Genomic DNA, 12,500 nt, shown 5'->3' on the forward strand with positions numbered 1-12,500 from the left:
AGGTTATCGTCTCATTTTGCAGCTTGTATCGGAGAAGCATACTGACTGCAGTACACAATTGTTATAACTCATTATGTGTTTTTTTTTTCTTAACGGTAGTGTCAGTATTTTCTGTCGATGGATGTGGTTGACTGAACTTTAATATCCGGAAAATAAATCCGTTTTCCAGCAATTCACCATTCCTAATCGTCGCAAATCAATATGAGATGAAGTGTTTTGCTTAAGAACACAATACAACTCCCGATCCAAAAATTGAAACCGCGATCTCGTTAACGCAGATGCAGCACCATTAACAACGCGTTCATACACCTTGGACACCAATTATATTATCAATCATGGTACATGTCATATGTAGGAGTGACAACATTCCAGAAATCCTTCTTATCTACTAGGCGTTTTCCAGAAGCAACACCCGCTGAATTTTCATGAGTCTCAGAAAAGATCTGAGCGTCACTCCTAAGAGATGTTTCTTGTTAGCTAATGATATGGCGTTGTATCATGTAATGATAGAAAGTCTGACGCAAAAAATTGCGTTGTTTGATGTTGTGAGTACGAGGCCAATATAAGGCACATATTCTTGATTTGTTTTTTGTGTGAGTGTTTTACTTAGAGTGTTGTTGTCGACGTTGTTGTTTGCCCTGACTTATCATAATTTTACATCTAATTCTTTTATTCCATCATTAGCAAAATGATGGAAAACATAATAAACATATCTGCGTCACAAGCCAATGTTTCCTGATTGAGTAGAGCTTGTATCGGATAAGCATACTGACCGAAGTACACAATCGTGATCAGAGGATATCCAGTTGTTATCGCCCCATTCATTTAGTTATATAGCATTGTCTCCGGTCTCTAGGTAAGCAGGGTTTTTTCTTTAATTCAACTGCTTAAGCGCACATGCAACCAAAATCCCATAGGACACTTGTGTATATACCACTAAATACATGCTTCCATCTCGTCAGATCTGCATGCTTCGCCACCTTCCATACGTCGCAGGATTTTTGTATGAAAAGTAAGTTTTACAGTTAAAATGTATAGAGCTAAAATTAAAAAGATAATATTAAACAGGAATATCCAAGCAAAATTGTCATCAATGCCTGTACACAATTTTAGGTCCAATAAGACTTGCACAACACCACATAGACTCGGTCCATTGTATTGGATTGATCCAGAGATAATTTCAATAGGGTGCAGCCGACGCAAGATATCTAGTATCAATAAGGGTCGAACGTTCACCGGTGTGAGTTCACCATGATCTCAAGTGCAAGCAAATGATCAAAATGTTCAATACCATTCCCTACATATCCAGTTTTATATCAGAGTGGCGTTCTCCTAGAGACATACTTCAACAAAATTTGAGGGTGCCTCAATCCAAGTGGTCTTTCGACATGCCGGACGCCCACCCAGAATTTCTGACTGTTAGATCATGTGAACTCAATAAATCCATCCATACAGTTCACCATGGAAAAGGAACAGAACAATCAGCTGGCATTCCTGGACGTATTAATAACACGCACCGAGTATGGATTCAGGACATCCGTATATCGCAAGCCAACCTTCACTGGACGATACCTTAACTTCAATTCCCATCATCTATACAGTGTAAAGAGAGGAATTGCTCAGTGCCTAAAACATCGAGCAAAGAATATAAGTAGCGATTGTGATACCCACCACGAAGAAATGATCAAGCTCAGTAACAATCTATTAAGAAATAACTACCCCAAGAACATACTATCTACTCCAATTATGAAGAAAAGAGAGGATGAAACCAATAAACTGTCTACAGTCTGTCTACCCTATGTGAAAGGCCTCTCCGAAAAGATACAAAAGATATGCGGCCCATATGATATCAGGGCAGTATTCAAGAGCAATACAACACTTCGCAAATATCTCCTTCGGGTAAAACCACCAACAAAAGAGAATATGACCAAAAACTGCGTGTACTCCATCCCATGCAGCTGTGGTAGGTTATACAAAGGCGAAACATGTCGCCCCCTCAAAATAAGGGTAGAAGAACATCGCAAAGCTGTGACACGAGGAGATATTGATAAATCGGGTATAGCTGATCATGTATGGCAAAATGGAGACCACCTCCCCCTGTGGGATGAAGTTAAAATAATAGACAGGGAACAGCACTGGAAAATACGAAAACTAAAAGAAGCAGCACATATGCTAGGACACCACAATCTCCTAAGCAGACCGAGTGCAGATATGAATAGCATATGGGAACCGGTATTGAGGAATGATAGAAAAATAATAGATTTATAAGCCCTAAAATTCACTCCATAATTGCCCACGGCGTAGTGGTTAAGAGCGCGAGCTACTAACCCCAAGATTCCGAGTTCGATTCACGGCATCGACCTGATTAATAATAGTAATAATATTAATAATAATATAATAATAGTAACATCGTTAGGAATGAGAACCCAGGTTCGAAATTTCCCCAAGACACCTGACGAAGGCTGGAGGGTATATCAGCCGAGACGTTGTGTTAACAAGAAACAAGATGAGGACAAAAATCCGTCAAATGTAAATAATGTAAATAATGTATATAAATAGACATTCCTGTAAAATTGGATTAGCTCTTAGTTTTCTCAGTTATCTTTCATAAATGATGATAGAGCGACCACAATCAATGGAGTTAGATTTGGTCTTCTTTATTACCTTTGGATATTAATTTTCGGACAAAATGCGTTGCAGCCAGCGTTTCTATCGGCTATTCATGTTCTGAGTTCCTTTCCTGCCGAAGTCCACTTTGCCTTTCATACCTCTGAGGTGCTAAAGTCGAATTAGTCGGCTGTCCACTTGCCCCGCAAAACAACAACTACTGATCTTGTACATAAGCCTGGAACAACTTTATAGGCGGTGTCATATGTAATCATGTATGGTTATATAAACATGCATCAGGATACATATACATACACAAACATGCACAGGTATGTGTGTGTATGTGTAAGTGTACCTGTGTGTATGTGCGTGCGTGTATTTATGTACATGTTTGTATTTATATATAAATATATATATGTGGGCGGGTGTCTGCTTGTGTGTGTGAATGCCTACACATGTGTACGAGGTTAGACATATATATATATATATATATATATATATATATATATATATATATATATATATATAAATATTCATGCGCATTTAGAGATCTAAATATATCTAAATATATATATTATTTCGTTAGTTCTTTTCCTTGTTTAAGCCATTTGATTGCGGCCATGCTGGAGCACCACCTGAAAGGCTTTTAGACGAAGAAATTGACTTCAAGGCTTATTCTTCGCTATGTTACGTGGTCGTAAAAAACCCGCTGTGAACTCTGATGGGGGGGGGGCTAACATGGTCACAAAGACACACAAAAACAAACGCATATATATATATATATATATATATAGAGAGAGAGAGAGAGAGAGAGAGAGAGAGAGAGAGAAAGTTATAGAAAATCACTCTCTCTCTCTCTCTCTCTCTCTCTCTCTCTATATATATATATATATATATATATATATATATATATATATATATCACGGGTTTCTTTCGCTTTCCGTCTACCAAATCCACTCACGAGACTTTGGTTGGCCAGAGGCTTTAGAAGTAGTTGGCATGCAGTGAAACTGAACCTGGAACTATATGCTTTCGAAGCAAGATTCTCACCACACACCCACACCTATGCATGTGTGTTTATGAGTAAGTCTATATATAGGATGAACAGGACGAACAAACGTTTAAATAATAGATCTTACGTGCGTGTAACAACGTTATGGTTGCTCGGAACCAAATGATAACCCACAAAGAATCGTCAGGAACAACATTATTCTATTAAGTTGCATAGTTATAGAAAGATAGAGACAGAGGGATAAATAAATCATGTATATGTGTGTGTATATATAAATGTTAAATCTTAAAAGAAAAGTAACAAAAATTGATTTACCTCTATAACGCCGGCTCCAACTATGACTTCAGTTTGAATTTTTCACAGGAATTAAACAAGTTTTATCCACTGATGTGTGTATTTTCTATTGCTTCATATAAGATTTTGTCTCACTTTCCAGCTGGCATCCGAAAAGCATACTGAATGAATTACTGTGTTGCAATAATTCTCTAAGTGTGTTTTTTTTTAAACGAGAGTGGCAGTGGTGTAATGTGATTGGCAGCAATTCTTTAATATCCGGAAAATAAATCCATTTCCCAGCTAGTCAAAATTCCTACTCCTCTAGTTTTGAAATGTTCGCAGTGTAACATGAGATGAAGTGTTTCGCGCACAATACGCCTCTCATTCGAGGATTTCAAACCACGACTTTGTTGTCGTGACTAGCACCCTTAATCACGATGTTATGTGTCCTCGACATCTTTTATATTACCAAAATGGTGTTTTCATATGTCCTGAAAACATTTCGGAGACTATTCTTATCTACTTGACGCTTTTCTAAACCAAACGCCATTGTTTTTATCGATTACTGGGATGGTGATATCTGCTCAAAGACATGACCTCATCTCTCTAGTTACTAAAATGCAAACCCATCAAATTTTCCTCGTTTCGCAGAATATATTTGATTTGGTTGTAATATATGCTTGTTCTTCACTAGTGACAAAAATATGATCAGGGGCGTTTCGGTCATGATCATCCCGTCGATTTACTTTTATCCCAATGTGTGTTGTGTTCTTTTGTTGGTTAAGACGGTAGCGTGTGAGACAATGGAATATCATTGTTTCAAATGCTTACGATAGGGCTGAAAACGCAAATGTTCAAGTAACGGACATTTATTAGTCCTGAAACCTACATCTACGATAATTATTGTAATACATCACATGATGTGGGTGTTAATTTTCATAGAACTCTCCGAAATATGAGTCCGAACTTACTATCAAGATGAACCATCAATTTATTAAATGACATCTAGCACTAAATTATTCTGCTACTAGCAAAAGAATGAAGGTGATATTCTACGTGGTTCACTCTCCATGTGTGTTGAGCATATTGTAACTTTCATTATATGGGTTATGTCAAGTACAACATTCTCTCTAAGGTTTAGGGGCGTCCAGTTCACCCTGTGTAACTTGCCGCAGGACTCCCGCAGATGCAGGTGCTACAGAGTAAGGACGGTACTAATTCCCTAAGTTGTTCACGTGAGCATCCACTTACCAATTTATCATTATTCCATTTACACACAACAGTTTAGATTGTTGGAAAAAATTTCCTACGTCGAGCTACATCAAGTAACCTTAGATGTCAAGAAACTTCCTAAGTATCCTTGCTGTCCCTAATAACACTGTTTTCTGGAGCCTCACTAAACTAGATTTAATATTTATTTCATTTCATCTGTGCAAATCTTTAGGAATAATTCCTAATGCATTTATAATAATGGGGAAACATTTTACCCCCACTTCCCATCGACTCCGTAACTCAATGTCTATGTTCTGCTACTTTACTATTTTTCCTATACCTCTTATAAGGATTTTGTAACTATTTCTGACCGTAAAGCCAATTACCTAGCGCTTTCTATTCTTTTTATCTGCTAATACTAAAACAGACCTTTTAGATTCTATTGCTCTGTGAGTTTGAATGTTAAAATGCCACATCTTCTACTTTTTACTTTCTAGCACTTTACTAGGTTCATGTTCATACCATTTATCAGTATGGTCAAATCCTAGCTCTCTACATATCTCTCAGTGGATTATTTTCCAAAGCTTGTCATGTCATTTCTTGTATTCTTTCTTTTCCAGCTTGATAGATTCACTTACGATATTAGTAACACTTTCTTCTTTTGATTTAACTAACCTACGTTGGGAATTCACCTGGTTTTTGTCTATTTTGGCTTTTATGTAGTTAGACCTGAATGCTTGATCGTGTGTTGTTGCTTACAAACTCTCTCTCCCTTTTCAGCTTCTTTTCTGCAACCATTAACATATCTCACCATTACTATTTCCTGCAACTGTCTTTAGGAATCTACCATGCAAATACCTTCTCTTGTTGGTTAAATAATCTTCCTTCTTTATTCTGGCTTTAATTTCATTTGGCTTTTTGCTTTCCTACCTCCTACTGTAACTCTAGCAGCTCATAAAGTTTCTTCACTATTACATATATCTACTATAGCTAACTCTACGCTGACTTCTACTGATATTAACTCTCTTCCACCTTCGTTATTCAAAGTAAGTACAATCTTGCTCTTCCTAATCTAGGGTGAAGTCCTCCAATCATATTGAATTCCTTCCTAGTTCTTCTGTCTAGATTTGCTAATTCAGATCTTTTCTTCCAATCAACAAAAGCTGCTGAATACCGAAGTAACGATACTTCCCAAAGTATTTACAGCCTTTACTAGATTTAGAATAGGTAGCTTTCCTTTCATTAGCTTCTTCACCCTTTTGATGTACTCTTTATCTATTTTTATTTCCATTTCCATAGTTAGTACACTGTCAGATTCTCTAATACTCCTAAGCACTTAGGATTCTCTGCTTTCAGTGATTTTACTCTCTTGCTATCTGACCTTCTCTCCTGACTACCTGTCCCATTTTTTTACTTATGTCGTGCACTTATCTATGCCAAATTCAACACCCATATCTTTGCTGAAGAGTCTTAAAATTCGTATTAAGGAACTAATACGCTTCGAATTGTCCAGCTTGAGCAAATGATTAATATTTCCTTTAACATCTCTAAACTGATACCCTGCCTTTGCCTGTCTTAGTACTAAATTGAGGACCGTTAAGCATAACACAAATATTAATAGAGATAAACGAGTCTTCATGGAGAATTCCTTACCTGATATTAACTTTTCCTAAGGCTGTGTCAACTGAGTAGAGATATACTTTCCAATTCTTTACAGTTTCGCTATAGCTAATTAACTCTCTTAAGTTGTCTGCAATACAGAATATACTCAGACATTCATCGATCCATTAGAGTTGAATCATGCCATATGATTTTTATATTCTCGCTTTTAGAATTGCTTTGTGTGTAATACATTGTGAGTTCCTCGAGCCTTCTTTCAGAAAACTTTTCACTTCTTCTGGTAGCAAATTTTGGTTGTCAAAGTGCTTCCAAATGTTTATTGTGAGTATTCGGATAAACAGTTTCTACATTGGGAATTTACCTGTTTTCTTCTTTTTTTGGCTTTTATGTAGTTAGTCCTGAATGCTTGATCCTGTGCTATTGCTTACAACCTCTGTCTCCCTTTCGGCTTCCTTTCTGCAACCATATTACTCAGTGTATGTTTGCATGTTTAGGCGCGGCTGTGTGGTAAGACCATATTAGACTGTAATTGTCCACCGGCTTTTCTTTCTGCACCCTTTCTGTTCCACTGCCGTTTTGTCATTTATTCCCAGGAAACCATACACCTATTTAGATATTATTCCTGCCATCAGCTTCCACATCAGGGGCAGACAGATGATAGGCCGGTGATTATCCACTGCATTGCTTTGTTGGGATCCTTTTGGCAAAGAATTGTTTTACTTGTGGTCAGCCACTTTGGGATTTGTACACCGTTGTTGATCATTTTATATATTTGCTTGGCTATTCGTCTGTGTAGTGCTGGGACATTTTCCAGCCAATATCCTTGTACCCCTTCCGGGCCTGAGTATTTCCAGTTTGGCGATTTAATGACTCTGGCCAACCTTGGTAGTCAAATATACAATGAGGCGACTGGCGTTTATACATCTGCTTTTTCTCGTCCTTAATTACTAAACATTCCTCTCCTCTCACTTAATTTACCCTATCTCTCCTCTACTCACTGAATATAATCTATCTCTCTATACTTATGTGCGATGACTATGCAACAATTTTGTGTGTGTGTGTGTGTTTGTGTGTGTGTTTGCGTGTGTGCGTGTGTGTGTGTACGTGTGTGTGTGTGTGTGTGCAAACAAACATTTTTCTATACATCTCTAAACACATATGTATGTATGTATGTATGTATGTATGTATGTATGTATGTATATGCATGGCCGGGTAATTGCGTGTATCTGACTGTGTGTATATCTATGGGAATATGCCATTTCATATATGTCTGTGTGTGTCTATGTCTGTGCTTTTTTAGTGCCTGTGTGCATATGTATGTCCCTCTGCATCTATGTGTGTGTATACATTCATCTCCTTAACCCCCAAGTCACTATACAGACTAATCTCTGTCTACTCTCATATATTTCTCATTTACATTATAATAGACTCTTCTAAGGCCTTCTAAATCTGATTCATTTTCTGTTCAAAGACGCAACTGATTACCTCTATTTTCCTTTCCCAGGGACTTTCCTAGAAACTTTACTAACTCTTCGATCACGAAAATACCAAACACATTTATCAGAGAATTCCATGGATTCCCAAAAGACTGCTAACGAAGAATATCTTCAATTAAGTATATTATCCATTTCTGCATTTTCTTTTACTTTCTCCAATAACGGAATAATTTGCTTAGATGGAATTCTTTAATCAATAACTTCATCCACATGATTAGCTATTCTACAAACAGCTATAAGAGACTTTGCGTATTTTTATAACTACGTGGCACTATTCTTTTATTTGTTTCAGACATTTCACTGAAGCCATCATGGAGCTCCGCCTTTTTAATCAAATAAATGGACCACGGGTCTTTACAAGCCTAGTACTTATTCTATCGGTCTCCTTTGCCGAACTGCTACGTTACAAGGAGGTAAAATCACCAACATCGATTGTCAAGCGATGTTGGGGGACAAGCACAGACACACAAACACAGACACACAAACACATACACACACATCACAGGCATCTTTCAGTTTCCGTCTCCCAAACCTACTCACAAGGCTTTGGTCGGCCCGAGGCTATAGTAGAAGACATTTCCCCAAGAATGTTCTTGAATAACGCTAAATGTTTTGCTTGATCATTATTTGTTATAATGTATGTCTCTCCGCTCAATGATCAACCACTTCTTATCGCCTTTGATACGTAATTTCTGCACCACATTTTTCTGTTCAAGCTGGTGTTTTAGTGGTAAACCAAACTGAACACTCACACTACATACGACCTTTTACATGATTTCCTTTCGTATAAACGCTAAGGTGTAAAATATATTTATGTGGATTTCGGGAGTGGCATGAAACGGCTTTCTTCTATTTATATGTATTTCAATTACTCGTGTAATGAACGATTACTTTAACGAACATGGATCGGAAAGGATTATGTGTATATATAGAGATGCCACAGGCTTGAGAACTTTTTAGTCGAACTAATTGACCTGTAGACTTAATTTTTTACTCCTGGTACTTATTTTATGGGAGTATTTTGGTGAACGGCTAAGTTACCGGAACGTAAACACGCCGACACAGGTCGTCAAGCGGTGGTTGGGACAAACACAGACACAAAGACACACACACACTGATACATATATACAGACAGACAGACATATACATGCATAGGAGTGGCTATATCGTAAGAATCATATGGCTCCGGCTTCAGTCCCACTGATGTGACAGCTTGGTTGAGTGTCTTCTACCATAGCCTAAGGCCGACCAAAGCCTTGTGAGTGGATTTGATAGATAGAAACTCATATAAGCCCGTCGTATGTGTGTGTCTGTGTGTATTTGTGTCTATATATGTCCCTTCAACATCCCTTGACAACCGATGATGGTGTGTTTACGTCCCTGTAACGTAGCAGTTCGGTAAAAGACACCGATAGAATAAGTACTAGGCTTACAAAGATTAAGTCCTACGTTCGATCTGTTTGACTAAAGGCGGAGCTCCATCACGGCAGCATTCAAATGATTGAAACGAGCAAAAGAATATACACGACGGGCTTATCCACTTATGAAGCTTTTGTGAGTCCAAAGGCTACAGAAGAAGACATGTGCGTAGTGTGCCACGCAGTGGAACTGAACCCGAAACCAGATTTTTAAGCAAGTGACTTACCACACGGCCACACCTAAACATGCATCCATACACAGATTCAATCCAAACAAACACGCATAAAGATGAAACACTTTCCAAGCCGTTCACTTTATAATTTGTTAATTGATTAATATGGTGCCCATTAATGAGTGATGCTGTGTTCTGTTTTATTTCTCCTACACATTGATTTCAAATTTTGGCACAACACCAGCAATTTCGGGGGAGGGATAAAGTCGATTACATCAACCCCAATACACAATTGATATTTATTTCATCGACCCCGAAAGGATAAGAGGCAAAGACGACCTTTGTGAAATTGGGTGTTAAAATAGATTTTCTTCTACTTGGACATGTTCATCTGATGCCAATTAAACACACGAAATATATATTTGATGTTCACATTTTATTATTATTATTATTATTATTAATATTATTATTATTATTATTATTATTATTATTATTATTATTGAGTGAGAGAGCAGGACATGCCGTCAAAGTGACTCATCATGACTACTCGTCTCATAAGGCTACACCAGGCACATCCATCACAACCATATGTGCGTGACATGGTGATCTCATATCAAGATAATCAAAGATAAACAGCGCATGACCTCGCAGGTGGGGCCCGGTTGGAATTTTCTTCGGGTCGAGTAGCCCATCCCGCTCTAAAGGTCCCTGAATAAGGTTTGTTGAAGGATGCTGAACAAAACACCCATGTTTGCAAAGGTAAATTATTCAAACCCCAAAGAATTCCTCTCGACACATGGCTATGATGCTCCCCCACTACTTCTGCTCATGATCAGAGATGCACATATCGTCAGCCACCAAGGGACATGCTCAACTGGTTACGGTCAAACAACTTACAAGCAAATCTGTGGTATTAAGCAGAATATTTACTGTATCCGATCTTTTTATACCAAGACAAAACAATGTACATGATAACACTTCCAATCAATTAAGATCAGAAGCCATGAGAGTCACTGCCTGGTACTGCATCCGGGCATTTATTATTATAATAATAATAATTATTATTATTATTATTATTAATAATACTATTATTATTATTATTATTATTATTATTATTATTATTATTATTATTATTATTATTATTATTACGTTGTAGTAGTTGTTGTTGTTCTTGTTGGTGGTGGAGGTGGTGGTGTTGTTGTTTTTGTTGTTGTTGTTGTTGTTGTTGTTGTTGTTGGCACGCCTGGCGAAATGCTCAGCGGTATTTCGTCTGCCGCTACATTCTGAGTTCAAATTCCGCCGAGATTGACTTTGCCTTTCATCCTTTCGGGGACGATAAATTAAGTACCACTGGAACACTGGAGTCGATGTAATCGACTAGTCCCCTCCCCACAAACTTGAGGCCTTGTGCCTCCAGCAGAGAGGATTATTATTATTATTATTATTATTATTATTATTATTATTATTATTATTATTATTATTATTATTATTATTATTATTATTATTATTATTATTTTATGTTTAACCTTTGCTTGCATTTGTACAAGTTGGATCCAAGTCTAACCCAGAGACCTCAAGAGATAACAAGTTAGAAGTTCATGTAGGTGTTATGCCTAGGCTACCATTTATTTGGATTTGAACATAGGATTGTTTTAGAGAATGTCTAAGAAACCATACGAAAATTGTGTGTTTGTTTTAAAATTTGAGATCACATTGACAGTATTTTACGTATGACATGGGCAGTTCCCATGAGCACTATCTTTTGAACTTCAGCCATTTTGGGGTTTCCTGGTATCTGAGCTAGGTACTAATCAGCCCGTTTCGCTGTCATTCCCAGGGCACTTATAACAATAGGTATTGTTTTAGTCTCATTCCCAGGGCACCTATAACAATAGGCATTGTCGTAGTCTTATTATTATTATCATTATTATTATTGTTATTATTATTATTATTCAGTAGTTTTATTGTTATAACGTGCTTTCACTTCACTACCGAGCGCAGCTCTGTGTGCCTTGGGTATTATTATTATTATTGTTATTATTATCATAACTATTATTAGTTTATTTAAATTCTTTCGTCACACATGCTATGATCTCCTAAGCGAATCTCTGCTCCAATCATTTCTTCTTATCCTACCTATTCCATATTAAAATCTATATTAAATGTCTACTTATCTACGGTTTGTCAAGAGGTTTGTTTTTGAGACAATTTCTACTCGGAACAATTGTAAATATATCACTGCTTCAATCGGAAATTCCCAATAGGCGCAGCAGCATGTTTTTCTAATTGTTAACAAGTGCTATGATACTTGTGAAGTTTACTTTCAACGACGCAAATATCTCGTTTTAACAAATGCAAGTTGATAGTTGCATGAAAAATTTGGGCAAATTTGGAGTAGTGGGAGTGGATAGCGCACGTCGGGGGCTGATGTGTGTTTATTTACATATATATATATATATATATATATATATATATATATATATATATATATATATATATATATATAACGAGAGAGAGAGAGAGAGACTTTTGGGTGCCAACCAGATCGAACCATCGCAAGTGTGATTGGCCAAAACGGTCGTGACGTGTTAGACTTCACTGAGGAAAGAAAGCCACGAATGACCCGCATATTTTTGCCTGTCCGTCTAATTGTTGTTTCCCTTCTTCGCCTTTGTATCGACTATCT

At 37.2% G+C, this 12,500-nt stretch overlaps 2 protein-coding genes across 6 annotated transcripts in view; one reads left to right on the forward strand and one right to left on the reverse strand.

Annotated features, from left to right (window-relative positions):
• LOC106867080 (acyl-coenzyme A amino acid N-acyltransferase 1) overlaps positions 1-12,500 on the forward strand; it is a 224,087-nt gene that overhangs the window by 162,970 nt on the left and 48,617 nt on the right. The gene's annotated exons all lie outside the window — the stretch shown is intronic.
• LOC149130136 (uncharacterized) overlaps positions 1-12,500 on the reverse strand; it is a 173,129-nt gene that overhangs the window by 132,455 nt on the left and 28,174 nt on the right. The window contains exon 1 of one of the 4 annotated variants that reach the window (XM_089346172.1): positions 2,665-2,750. The exons of the other annotated variants lie outside the window; for them this stretch is intronic. The gene's annotated coding sequence lies outside the window, so the exon portion shown is untranslated. Of the gene's footprint in view, positions 1-2,664; positions 2,751-12,500 lie in introns of those variants that run through there. 4 annotated transcript variants of the gene reach the window in all.

The sequence above is a fragment of the Octopus bimaculoides genome, chromosome 30 (assembly GCF_046866305.1).
Source record: "Octopus bimaculoides isolate indiv1 chromosome 30, ASM4686630v1, whole genome shotgun sequence".
Lineage (NCBI taxonomy): Eukaryota > Metazoa > Mollusca > Cephalopoda > Octopoda > Octopodidae > Octopus > Octopus bimaculoides.